Consider the following 13,977-nt stretch of genomic DNA (forward strand, 5'->3'; position numbering starts at 1 on the left):
CTGAGGGTTGTCTTTTGGTCTTGTTTATGGTATCCTTTGCTATGCAAAAGGTTTTAAGTTTCATTAGATCCTATTTGTTTATTTTTGCTTTTATTTCCATTTCTCTAGGAGGTGGGTCAAAATGGATCTTGCTGTGATTTATGTCATAGAGTGTTCTGCCTATGTTTTCCTCTAAGAGTTTGATAGTGTCTGGCCTTACATTTAGGTCTTTAACCCATTTTGAGTTTATTCTTGTGTGTGGTGTTAGGGAGTGTTCTAATTTCATACTTTTACATGTAGCTGTCCAGTTTTCCCAGCACCACTTACTGAAGAGGCTGTCTTTTCTCCACTGTATAATCTTGCCTCCTTTATCAAAGATAAGGTGACCATATGTGTGTGGGTTTATCTCGGGGCTTTCTATCCTGTTCCATTGATCTATATTTCTGTTTAGGTTTTTATTTTTTTAAAGAGACATTCTTTAGAGATACATACTAATATATTTATTGTTGATGGACTATGGATACATAGGGCTTTATTGTGCTATTCTGTCTATTTTCTATGTTTGAATATCTATAATAAACAGCCTAGTACAATTAATATAAGATAAAGACAGTGGCTGATTGGATAAGCAACAAAGGCTAACTACCCTTTTTGCTGACTCTCTCATAGTCAATTTTTGATCCTCTGTATTAGTCTGCAATACAGATTAGTCTGTGTTAGTTCCTACCACAGTGATGAGGCCTCAGAGAATAGTCGTAAGCATTAACACAAGTTCCTGCTTGATCAGACATAAAGTAATATTATTAAGTAAAAATTGGGATTAGAACAGCCACGAGGTTCAGAATACACCTGTATTTTGTCAAAACATTTTATTCCTAGATGGAATAGTGAAATTACTGTCAGAAAGATTTTTTTTAACAAAGAATCAAGATAAATATACTAGATGATTTTACGAAATAGTATTTTCAAGACTGATATATGCCCACCTTTACCAGAGGGATAAAACTGCTAAACAGGCCAGGATACCTGTGATAACAGCCAAAACAGCCCATTTCTATTAAATAAGGCCAGGATTATACTGAGCAATTTTTGCTGTTTGTCTCTTGTATTTCAGACTCGAGGCAGACCATTTTTGTTATTTTATTGTCAAGTGTTTGGATGCACAGAGCATAGCTTGTTTATCATTGCATCTCTCCACCAGCACAATTTTGTAACATATAATTGACACTTAATAAATATTTATTAAATAAATAGATAAATAAATTCATGTGACTTTTACCTTATATTACATTCATTACATTTTATATTAGCATCCTTCTGAGGGATTCAGGATTCGAAATAGTGAGCCATTAATTAAATGCAATAGTTTCATCAGTTTTATATTGATAATCATTAGCTTCGGTGTCAAGGGTACATTTTCTAAGTAGATCTGCATACTCCAAGGCTGTAGCCTATCAGGAGTGTATAGCATCACACGGTGTAGAAAATAGAGTGTGGGTTTAAATCCCAGCTCAAAATCATCTTTTCCACACTGACCTATTTGCTCATTCCCAATGGTGACAGCTTTTTGTCTTCCATGTCTTTGCCTATACTGTTCCCTCCACCCTGAATGCTCTTTTTCCTTGTTTGGCTAACTGTTACTTTTCCTTGAAGACTCAACTCAGACCGTGCCTCCTGGCCTGGATGAGATAATGCCTTTTTTCTGTACTAAGAGACACATCAGGTTTGCCACCATAGAGCTTATAGCCCTGCAACATAATCATCTATTTATTTGTTTCTCCCCCAGCCCTGGTTGCTACTTGACTCCATCTCACCCCAGAACACACACACACACACACACACACACACACACACACACACACACACACACACACACACACTCTCACTAAAAAAATATCTAAGAGTAAGGACTATGCCTACCTCTTTGTATCTTCAGTGCCTAGAATAATGGATGACACTCAACTGATGCTCAGTATATCTTCACAGTTGTTGACATGACTTAAAATTAAATAATTGTATGAAGCTGTCGTTAAACTTTTGTCTCCCATTTAAGCGGAAAATTTTTCTTTGTCCTGAGATAAAACAAACATATACCTCAAAGTGATGTGACTTCTATTGGTAATAAAAGGAGAGTCACCTTCACAACCAATTTGACATCACAATTACCTGGTATGATTTAGGGAGCATCAAAAGGACCTAGCTTTCCTACTCGTAAATAATATTATGGCTGTGACACAATGCCTGAAATAACCATAATTATTCACTCCTATAGTTTAAGTAATAAGTGCTGCTGTTACAGTAAAAAGTTAACTTACAGAGGAAACTTGTTTGATAGTTCGCCGGGCAGTATGGCATTTAAGTAATGAACATAAGTCAGATAAATTTGAAAAGAGGAAATGAATTCCAAACACATAGAGAATGGTTCTATGGTAACCCAAGAGCATCATGAAGACACAACTCTCATAAGTTGTTCCTGGATTATAGTAGGTACTAAATATAAACTCACCAATTTCTCCTAGTACCAGTTCTGAATAGAACCCTCTTAGCGATGCTACTGACTGGAGATGGACAGTAGGTCATTCAAGAATTTCCTAAAATTCCATCAATCAAATACCACTTTACTAATTTTGCCATATCTGATAAAGCAATATGGACACTTCTTTGGCACCAAGAGAGTGATACACTGAAGTGCAGAGTAACTTCAAGAAGCCTCGAGTAGGAGAAGGGAATGAACCAATGTACTCTAGCAATTTAAAAAGTCATTTTTTAAAATTTTAAATAATCAGTTTTGTTATTTGTATGAGCTTGCATCTAATATCATCACTGTTACAAAAAAAAAACATATTCAAGAGCATAATCTCAAATTAGAGTTGGACAAATGGGAGCTACTATTCTAAAGCTTAAAGCTCTCTTAAATCATAATATTTTAATAATATCAGAGCCTCCAAATTTTAAATCTCGGTGGTTTGTTGAGTCTGGTCTATTGAGCTCAGTTTTGGCCCAGTTCCCACACGTCACAGCTTCCTCTAGCATTTCAATTTTGCAACATGTGGTTCATGCTTCTTTTCACCTCTGCATAAAATGAGCTAGCCTATCATTTTAACTATTTATCCCTCAGGGTATTTTTGTCACTCAGTAAATATTATTTAAAGCTAAAGATGATAGTTTTCAAACATCTATCTGTAGAATATAACATACATTGGTCATTTGGATAAATGTCAAAGCTTATTTTTTTAATATTCTTTTTCAGTTTCTCTTAAAGTGAAAAGGAAAATTGAGTTCAGCCATCTTTCCATATTCAACTCTTGTTCTTTCTCACCTTTCTCATGCCTCTTGTAATAATCTGTCCTGTTTTGTCTTTAGGTTTTTTCTTTTATCTTTTTCCCTCACCTTGTACTTTCCTGGGTGTCTTGTGTTTACATATTTTCTAAACTGAATCCAATACTACCGCAGAAAGTAAATTCTTTTTAAAATACTAGAATTTTGCAAGGAATTTTTTTTACAATTTTTTATAAAAACATCATGATATTTGTGGGAAAAATTTAATATAGTAAATTGGGTGGAGCAAGTCTACTGAATAAGAACAAATAAAACATTAGGCTGCTTCAGCTTGGAAGCACAGAGTTTAAACAGTGACCTGTATTCATTTCATAAATATTGATTGAGTACCTTTTATATTTCAGATCCTGTATAGGTTTTGATATAGAACAGTGAACAAAAGAAATACAATTCCTGCTCTCATGGAGCTTGTATTCAAGTATCAGTAAAAATTATGATGACATTTCTGGTTATAGGTTTAGAGGGTGTGAAATGTATATAATTGGGAATAGGGGTATTTGAGAAGAAAACAATACAAAATTAGAAATACAAAGTTGGATATATAAATATTTATTTAATACTAGAAAAAATTCACAAAATTAAAAAAATTTAAAGCTGATACATGCCACAGGCATTATAAAATTCAGGAAAATAATAACACTTCTACTAATAAACTGACATACAACTATGACACTTTTTTTCCCTAAAATTTTGGCTCTATACTTTTTATAGCCTCTTCATACATTAATGATTTTATACCATTTTCTGTAGAGAGTATAGAAGAAAACTCAGGCTCTTGTCTAGAATGATAGAAATAAGTTTGTTTTATTATTGATAGTTTAGAAAAGTTTCAGTTTTACAACTCACTGAGAAATGTAATGCTAAGGTGCAATTTATTACAAAAGGATGAAAAATACATGATTCTTTACACACTGACATACTCCATGGTACAACTACAGGTTTGTTCTCTAAAAATTTAGGAATTCTAATCACCTCTATATAATCAAATGAAAAGAGCTATTTATTGTGCATTTATGGTAATAGATACTGTATTATTGGGTATATGTGCAGTAATAAAAAGAGTATTTTCACTGACTAAGCATGAGGGAGAACTGAGTCTTCTACTTAAATGTTTACATATCTGATGATTGGGAGAAGTTCTCACATACCACATCCCAAACCTGTTTCTCTTCCATAGCCCACATATTTCTAGTGCTTGGTAGTGTAGGACTCATTCATCTCACAGCCTGACTCCTAACCACGCACCACGCATAACCACTGCATAACCATGCATAACTCATGTGCTTTAGCACCATGGGAGGCTAACACTAACTCAACCCTTCATGGAAGGGAATGTGAACCACATACATAAATCTCATTAAGCCCAAACTAAATGTGTCTCCAGTGAAATTTCCACTTAGTTGAATTTACCCTTAATTGGATTCTGGGACACGAGGGGAAGTGTGCTCAAAGGAAAGTCAGAGTGGAAAGAGGCAGTTGTCTTATACAATTGTGGCTAGAATCTACTTCTCCATATTTTACAGAAGCATTGCTAGAGCTGAGCTTTGGAAGAAGCTTGAGCAAGTGAGAGGCTCTGGGGTTTCAGCTACATTATTTACTGTAAATCTGTTTCTGTGGTCATGAATGAATTGAACAAAGCTGTTTTATTTTTCTAGGGCTGACATTTCCAGAGATACAGCATTAATCTTATCTATCCAAGGTAAACTCAGTCATATCAAGTTTAACACTTAGTATCATTCAGTTAACCTAGCATTTTCCTGGGTGAAGCTCTCTGGAAGTGATTATATATGACTCTTGCATTAGAGGAATATGGATCCAGAATTGTTCTCTATCCACACTAGCCTCCACTGACAGTACCATCCCTCTTGGTTCCCACTGTCATATATTTGCACCCATTGTTGCTACATGTGATGTCCAAGTTTGTTCTACATCCACTCTCTGAATCTGCTCTGAACATGGTGGCTCTCTTTCAGCCACTTTCAAAGTTCTCTCAAATGTTATAGATACAATTCAGGTGTTTCCCTTCCCCACAATGGGTAGTGCTGACAATAACATGCTGCCTGTGACCCCACTCACCATCCCCAACTCTCAGCACTTGCAATTCCACTACTTTATCAACTCAGTTGAAGAGGAATATGTCTAAGAAGCTAGTACTCTTTCCGGTCTGCTCTGAGATGCTTTCTGTGCTCTTGGATTCCCTTTAACCTCTTAGAGTTTCTAATACATTTGCTCCTCTAAGTCTCGGCCTGGAAATTTGGACACTGGGTCCCCATCTCAGCTTAGTTTTACTATTCAAATCAACCTTCTTTCATAGGCAAGTCAAACTTTTATCTCCTTCTAGGATAGATCTAATTCTTAGGATGCATCCTACATTCTTTCCAATTCTGTCTGTCTAATAGTCAAGATTTAAGAAATTAAAAATCATTTTTTTTCTGTGAAGCATCTACTTTTGCCGTTGAAAGTCCTGATTTCAGAATATGTTTCTCTGCCATTAATTAAAAGGTATCTGTGGGAGAGTTTAATGGATTTTTTCCTGGACATTAAATACTTTTCCTATTAGGCAATGAATGACACTGGAGTAATTAGTGGGGTGTCTTGGAACCATAAAACAGTGTGGCCATAAAAATGTCTCTGTTTAAAATTTCCAAGCCTTATCCTGCTATGACTAAAAGTGATGAAAATGAGCAGTTTTAACAAATGCTAATATATTAAATATTGTATAAGAAGATACCTTTAAAAATATTGCAACAAGAAAAAACCATGGAGATACATTTAAAATGTATAACATGAAATACTACTTCAACTAGGTAATAACACTGAAAAGACTTGTTTTTATCAAAATTAAAATAGCTTTGTTCTGATTGTAAAATCACTTCATATTTATTTTTTAAATATCATAGAATACTTTATAAAATTACCCATAATTCCACTACTGAAAGATAATGCTAATATTTAATGCTCTTATTCAAAACTTGAAGAATTTCTTATTCCAAGAGCTAGGATAGGCAGAAAATGAAAATAAATGTACAAGTTCTTACAGCCGTTTACAGATGAAAGTAATGGGTCTATAAATGGAAAATGGAATATGTTTTACCATAAGTAATAACTATTATGACTTTCCTTCAGCTTATATTGACAATGTAGTCCTGGGCTGACCCACAGTCAGCATAAAGTCGTTAATCAACAAAGCTCTGAGGAATATGGTGAAAGAGATTATTTGAAGGTATCAGATAGATGAATTGTTCACAAAAAGAGGGGGGATTCTGTTTATAACTTGAGCTGGAAATTGCCCCAAACTCCAGGGTAGTTTTTATAACTCTTTCACTGTCTCAGACAAAGATAAAATGAAGAGAGGAAATATGGGGGCAGTACAATGAGAGAGGAAAGGAAAAATTCCTGGGAAATCTGGCAGCTGTATTGGGCCACTTTGGAAAATATATTTTGGAGGACAAACATTTTCATGCTTCAGTGTTACACAGATCTCTAGAGAAGTAGCAAGTTAGGAAAGGCAGTAAATTGAACTTTAGCAAGAAAGTTGATGACAACTCTGAACTCAAAGTCTGGTTTTTGAACAGTTGTAAAAAACAATATTGAAAAAATATCTCTCACATATTCATATAAAAGCCCAGAAACTCAAATATGCCTGCTCCAAAATAGTCTGGAATGACATGTGGAATAACAAACCAAGTCTTGTGATTATGGTGAGAAGGTCTCATCAAGGCAGGACAGAAATAATCCTTTTAGCTTCAGCTAGTTTGGGGTGTTAAAAGTTCCTTATGTAAAATTAAAATCAGTATCACACACTATGAAACATTTATAGGACATAACAATGTATGATATAATTTTATGATAAATGAAAAATGTAGAAAGTAAACCTCAGAGAAAGTTAGGCATAGAAGGGTATGTGTGACCTGAAGTTTTTGTGGAAAATATCTTAAAGCAAGTGTTATTTGAATAGGACCTGAGAGTTGGAGAGAACTGATAACTAAAATAGCTTTAGAAGGCTTTCAAAGCAAACAAAATTAAATTGTACAGACGAACATATTGTGATGTGAAGCAAGGGATACATGACAGATAGTGAGAAAGAAAATAGGTAGGTAAGGTGAGTCAAGCAATTTTTTTTTTTTTTTTTTTTTTTGGTATGCAGGCCTCCCTCTGTTGTGCCCTCTCCCGTTGCGGAGCACAGGCTCCAGACGCGCAGGCTCATTGGCCATGGCCCACGGGCCCAGCCGCTCCGCGGCACGTGGGATCCTCCCAGACCGGGGCGCGAAGCCGGTTCCCCTGCATCGGCAGGCGGACGCGCAACCACTGCGCCACCAGGGAAGCCCCTTGTCAAGCAATTTTTGAATAGTTAAAAAAAAAAAAAAAAAAATTAGTGTTGGGTCAGAATTTTACTCTTAGACCTAATCCTAACTTTCTGGTTGATTTCAGGCAAATCTCTTATCTGCATCTCATTTTCTTTCTCTGTAAAATGATGTTAGACATGGCAGTTCTAAAATTTGATGTACATGATAATAAAAACTAAAATGTATTAAATGCTTACTCAGTGAGCAGAGCATGCTTTTAGCAACCATTTCATACTTGCAACTTTATGAGACAGACTATGTTATTATTCCCATTTTAGATGTAGCAAAATTGATTATTGAAAAAATTATTCAAGCTTATTTTATAGCTAGTTGACTAGGAAAAAAATATTATGAAAGTAGAAAATTTTAAGGAAAATGAGTCAAGGTATTGTGTATAGCAATCAGTATATAATGCTGGAAAATTTGTAGGGAAGCAATTAGTTAAGAGCATATTCTAGAAATAAACACATGGATTGATGAGATATTAGAATTAGAAGGTAAAACTGGGAACACAGAAGAAAGATTTAGTCTAGGAGATATTTCAATGAGTCTTATTGAAAAATTGTATGGATGCAAAAAAGAAGACTGGCAGAATGTGGCTTTGAAGTCAGGAATGCCTGAACTCTGACACTTTCTCACTGGATCTTGAATATGTGCTTAACCTCCTTGAAACTTAGTTTCCTCACCTATAAAATAAGAGTCAGGATACCTAACATGTCGGTTGTTTGAAGGATGAAATTAAATACCATACAATGTGCCAATGTTATCCCTGGAATTCCTTAATTGCTAGCTATTAACATCATGCTGATGGCAGGTTTGGAATTTTCATCAAAGCATATTATTAACTGAGATACTAATGATACCACTTATTATGTATAGTATCAACAATAAACATTTACTGAGCATTTCTTGTAAAATACAAAGAAGCATGTGATGCTGACCCTTTATATTAATGTTTCACAATTTTCCAGCAAAGATAAGTAAAGTACATAAAGAGAAAACAAAAAGTCAATAATGCAATAAGAGAATTACAGAGTACAATGAGAATTGAGAAATGAAAGAGCTTATCTTTGGCTAAGGGATGAAGAGCATAAAACCATGATCTAACTCTTAGAAAATGAGTAGAATTTCAACATACAGAGATGGGATCATACCAGGTTTTTGGACTAGAGTGAAAAAAGACACATTATTAGGAAAATGACAATAATACTCTGGTTAGGTGGCTAGTGTATATTAGGAGAATGATAGAGGGAAAGTTATACATAGTTTGCAGATGGTTTTGAGTGATAGGCCAGCACTGAATTTTATCCTTCAAGAAGCAGGGAAGGAGGTGACATTTTTAAAAACAGAATGACACTATAAAATTGGTGATGTAAGAAGATGAACAGACTAAAAAAATTGAAATTGTGGTACTGGGGCAAGGTAATATAATTGGTGAATTCAAGATAAAAAATATAACTATTTTTAGCCATATGCTTTAAAACAAGGATCCTTTATTTGAGGAAAAATTCACCCCTTGTAGTTGTGTTCCCTCTAAAGATTGATCTTTTGTCTCCTTTATAACCAATTGTTTCTAAGGGTAAACCCAGAGTCCCAGATACATAACTGATATCAAAATTCTAAGGAAGGGCTGAGAAGGCTACAAAGAAAACCAGGAGTCCAGTGAGATAGGTGCATATGAATTTGTGTGGATAGTATTTTGTTAAGTTGGGATTCTTCTTTTTTTTCTGGAGGCTCTTAGGCCAGGAATGTCCTCTATTGTTCTAAAAACATGTTATTCAGAGGAGAGCAGACAAAGAAGGAAAGTAGATGCATTATAGCATAGTTGTTCCTTCCCAGAAATCCTGGGTTCAAGTCCCAGCTTGCAGTAGTTCTATAATAATGGACAAGCTGCATAATTTCTCTGTACTCCAATGTTATCACCTTTAAAATAGGGATAATAATACTTCATAGGGATATTGTGAAGACTGAATGACAAAATTCATTGAATCAACTAGAAGGATATCTACCACATGGTAAATATGACATGATATTTAGCTTCTGTTGTCTTTAGTATCAATTCTTTTTAGGTAGAATCCATTGTAAGGGTTCAAGGATATGTTAATTATAGTTCAGACCAAAATGTTTAACAGTAGAACTGAAAAAGTTGAGAATAAAGAATATTTTGGTAACAAGGCGGTGGGGGGGGTGGGGGCTGGCAGTTAAGATGATTTGGAATAAATAAAAAAGAATAATAGCCCTTGAACTCATAGAACTGAGTAAAAACTAAAAACTGTGGAGCCAGTCCTAAAAATCTACTAGTTCTAAAATCCTCTAAAATAAAAACTTGTGATTGGGGTTAGTGCTTGGAAATTGAGCCACAGATAGGGAGTTACTGTGGAATGCAGCATAGTCAGTTTGCTGTGGAAAATGAAATAGAAATAACCTAGAGGATGGAACAGAGTCTTGAGTAACACCCAGATGTACAGAATGCATTAAGTAAAAAGAGAAAAGATGGGACCAGAGGATTAAATGGAAATCAAAAATATGCTCTTTCAAAAGCCCAAATAAAAAAAATAAAATCTCATAAAATAAAATATGGTGATTTACATGGAGTTAGTGTTCATTGCTTCAAGTTCAGGGAAATGGAGACTGAAGATAAAAAATAACTGGGGTTGGAAATTACCAGGCAAATGATATCCCTTAAACACACAATATTATTAGAGTCATGTGAAACAAAGTCAGATATGGAGGAATATGTGGCGAACAGATAATAAGAAATAGAGGTCCAGTCATCTTTGCAAAAGTGAAGTAGGCAGAATCTGGATTTAATGGTAGCATTTAAAAATTTTTTGTGGAATATTCTGAAAAAAAAAAAGAAAAAAATAAACCCACTGGGCTAGAGCTTGCTTGATACTGGATACCATGAATTTGCAGTAGGCAAGATCCACATGATTTTCTGTTCTGCAGCCCTGGCCAATAAAGGAGAAAGCAGACCAGGGGGTATCCAAGGTTCAGATGGGTGCCCTCTGAGTTAAAAACCATGAGACCATCTTAGGGAGTAGCAAATATGGCATGAAAATAGATGTTCACAGAAGCAAATTAGCACCCAAATAAGCTCTAGAACTGGTCTTACTTCTTTTGAAATAGAACCAAGCAATGTCCTGGAAGCATACATTATAGTGGTGGATGCCTGATGTTTTATAAGCAACTTGATTGCTTCTTAAAGTTGGCTTTAAGCCTGAAAAGAATATGCATTTGGAGTCTAAGAGGGAACCAGTTGCAGAAGAACTATAGCAATTAAATCCATGTTTAGCCCTCTGCTAACCCTTTTAGCTGTCTCAGCCTGACAGTCTGCATTTGGCAAGGGAGCTGCTCAGTCTGCTTTGCCCTCTTGGCAAGGCAGCCATCTGGCCAGTTGCACCTGTTTCCAGCAGTCCTACTACTCCCATGAGCCCTATGTTGGTTTAAATGAAGTGAGAGCTAATGGGACTTGAATTACATGTGGAATGGGATGGAAATGTGTGAAAAGGAGGGCTAAGCAAAGCCAATTAGCTAACCTGGAATGGATAAACTAAACTGAGTAATTGGAAAGAATGGCAGAACAACGTTAGACAAAACAGCAACCAGGATGATGAATGTTCTTCGAAAAAAGAAGCTGACAAGTTCATGGTCTGGGGGGAAAAACAAAACTCCATCTGCCTATTCAAGTGGCTCCAGCTTTTCATTCATATTAAAGATAATTCTGAACTGTGCTCTAGCAGCATTGCTGAAAGAAATTGCTTCAGGGAACAGGCTTCCTCTCTCCTAACCTCTGCTTGATGACTTGGGGTACATAATGAGCACGGTGGTGCTGTCAGAGGAGCAAAATCGGTACCTAGAAGAGATTAAATTGAATGTAGGGGAAGCCTCCAAAATAACATATCTTTCCTCCTTGCAGAAACAATGATGATATTTTAACGTAAAAATTGCTGAAATGGTCTAGATGTGAATTTTGCTTCATTGTATATATCGTTTTGGACTTTTTCAATCTCTTCGCATTACTTACTGTTTTAGCCATACCTACTGCCCCACCCCCTGTTTGTACTAGTTCACACTAGCAAAATATATGTCACAGGATTAGAATTCCTATTGTTTTCTATACTGGAATACTGAGGATTGTATGACATGGTTATGTACCATACATGATATATACACTACTATAATAGTTTGTGAAATTTCACAACTTTATAATAGCTCTGTCTATGAAATAATTAACCTTAGATGCCCAGAATATTAAGACAGAAACCTTTTGAAATTACTTGCCCCAGAAGTTAATCAGCAAAAAGCATAGTATATTGAAATTCAATGCACATGTGCACATGTATATATGTTCAACTATCTAATTCATTGCTAATTTTTCCTCAAAACTAACAAGTTACCAAAAAATACCTACATGTCTTAAATTTAGATTATTTTTGTTAATCAGCATGTCTCTGAGCTAAATATTTCAGAAAAAAAATGGAAAACTATTTTCTATGATTCCAAAGTTATATAACAAATTCACATGTGCCCCTACATTTACTGAGTTTTGCTTCTTCATGAATGGCCCGGGAAAGAGTGAATAAATTCTTTTAGAAAAGCTCAGTTGTGGCAAAACATAGACATTTTTCCTATTTTCAGACATTTTCTGTTTACTCTATAACTCATATAAACATTTGGGCACTTATCAAAATTAATCATTTTGGTACAAGGGAAAAGTTTTAGAATTTGAAAAGGCCAACTTTCAGTGGATGTGTATGTGTGTGTATGTTTATGTGTTTAATGCCAGATACTGCAGATAGTAGGGTATGAAGTTGGTGATTTTATGTCTATCTTCACATTCTATTTCTGTACTTCAAGTCTCCAACTCTAAAGATTTTCATGTGGGTATCATGGTAGCATATGATAAAACTCAGAGAGATTAACAAAAAGTCATACAGTGGTCTTCTTTGGGGTAGTTTGAGCTATACAGGTTTTGCTTTGTGTTTGTCCTTCATATGAACTCCTGAAATACATTTAATAAATAATGAAAAAGAGTACTATTAAAGTTTATAGAAACCACTATAATAAAGAAAAATTATTTTGACTTCAGGAATCTTCTACCCAGAGATTATCTTCTCTTTATCTTATCTGGCCCATCATTCATATATACACACACACACAAACATAAAATTGCTAAACTGACATTGCTTTTAAATTGGCCTAATGTGTTTCTTTTATCAATGACATAAAAAGAAGGCTTTGATTTAGAAGTGATAGCAGCCACCTAAGAAAAATTTCATTTATTCACTGTAAAGATCTCAAAATAACCCTACTCTATCTAGGATACTCTGTAGAAGGAAATAAAATGAGATTAACTGGGCTAAATGCCAAGAGCAAGCAGTAATTAGACAAGCCCAGAAGAGGTGCCAAACCTTCTACACTACCATAAAAAAGTGAAGAGAGACACTGAAATGGCACTGTGAACACTGCATTTGAATTTCACATGTTTTTCAAGATTCAAAGATTTCATTAACGTTAGGGAGAATTTAGGATAAGCCATGTAATAAAATACTTGTTTAGAGGCTTAAATTTAGGTTTGAAAGAACTTAATGTAGATGTGTCGATTAATCAGGATACTTAAACTCAGAACTCTATGAATTTTCTTTGTAAATTCTCGCTTGTTTTCTGCAACTCACCTCTTCTCTATATTTGTAGATTTGAAACTCTCCCTTTAGCTATTATAAGAGATGAATTCTGTGATGTTAATGAAAGAATTTGTAGAATTTGAACTTCACAAAAGCATATTATGATTATCATCATCTTCATATTACAAAAACTTCTTCCAGACACAAATGGGGCCTCAAAATAGAAGCAAAATGAGACAAAGGATTAGTTGACTTGCAAATGAATTGGGAATTGTTTTAGAGAGACAGCTGTATATCTATCAGTAGATCATGTTATTTCAAGCATGGGATTGGCTTGAAGACAGTATACAGAATTTAGAAATTAACTGCAGTAGTGCCAATCCTACTTTTGCCTGTGGGGAAGGAGGGCAAGATGGATATATTTAGTAGTGTTGCATAGAAAACTTCATTGCTTCCACGCCTCCTGGTAATTGTGCATCTCTTTGCTTCTCATTCTTCAAGAAAATGGAGGCTTTACAAACATATCTTCCTCTATCATTCCACCAAAATTAGTAGTAATAATAATGAAGGTGATGATGTTGATACCACGAAGAGAACAAAGCCACCACTAGACATGGATGGAGTGCACAGGTTAATAGAGAGCTGCTACATCACAGACCCAGGGCCAACATTTTGCAAAGCATATG

This window comes from Physeter macrocephalus, chromosome 1 (assembly GCF_002837175.3).
Source record: "Physeter macrocephalus isolate SW-GA chromosome 1, ASM283717v5, whole genome shotgun sequence".
Lineage (NCBI taxonomy): Eukaryota > Metazoa > Chordata > Mammalia > Artiodactyla > Physeteridae > Physeter > Physeter macrocephalus.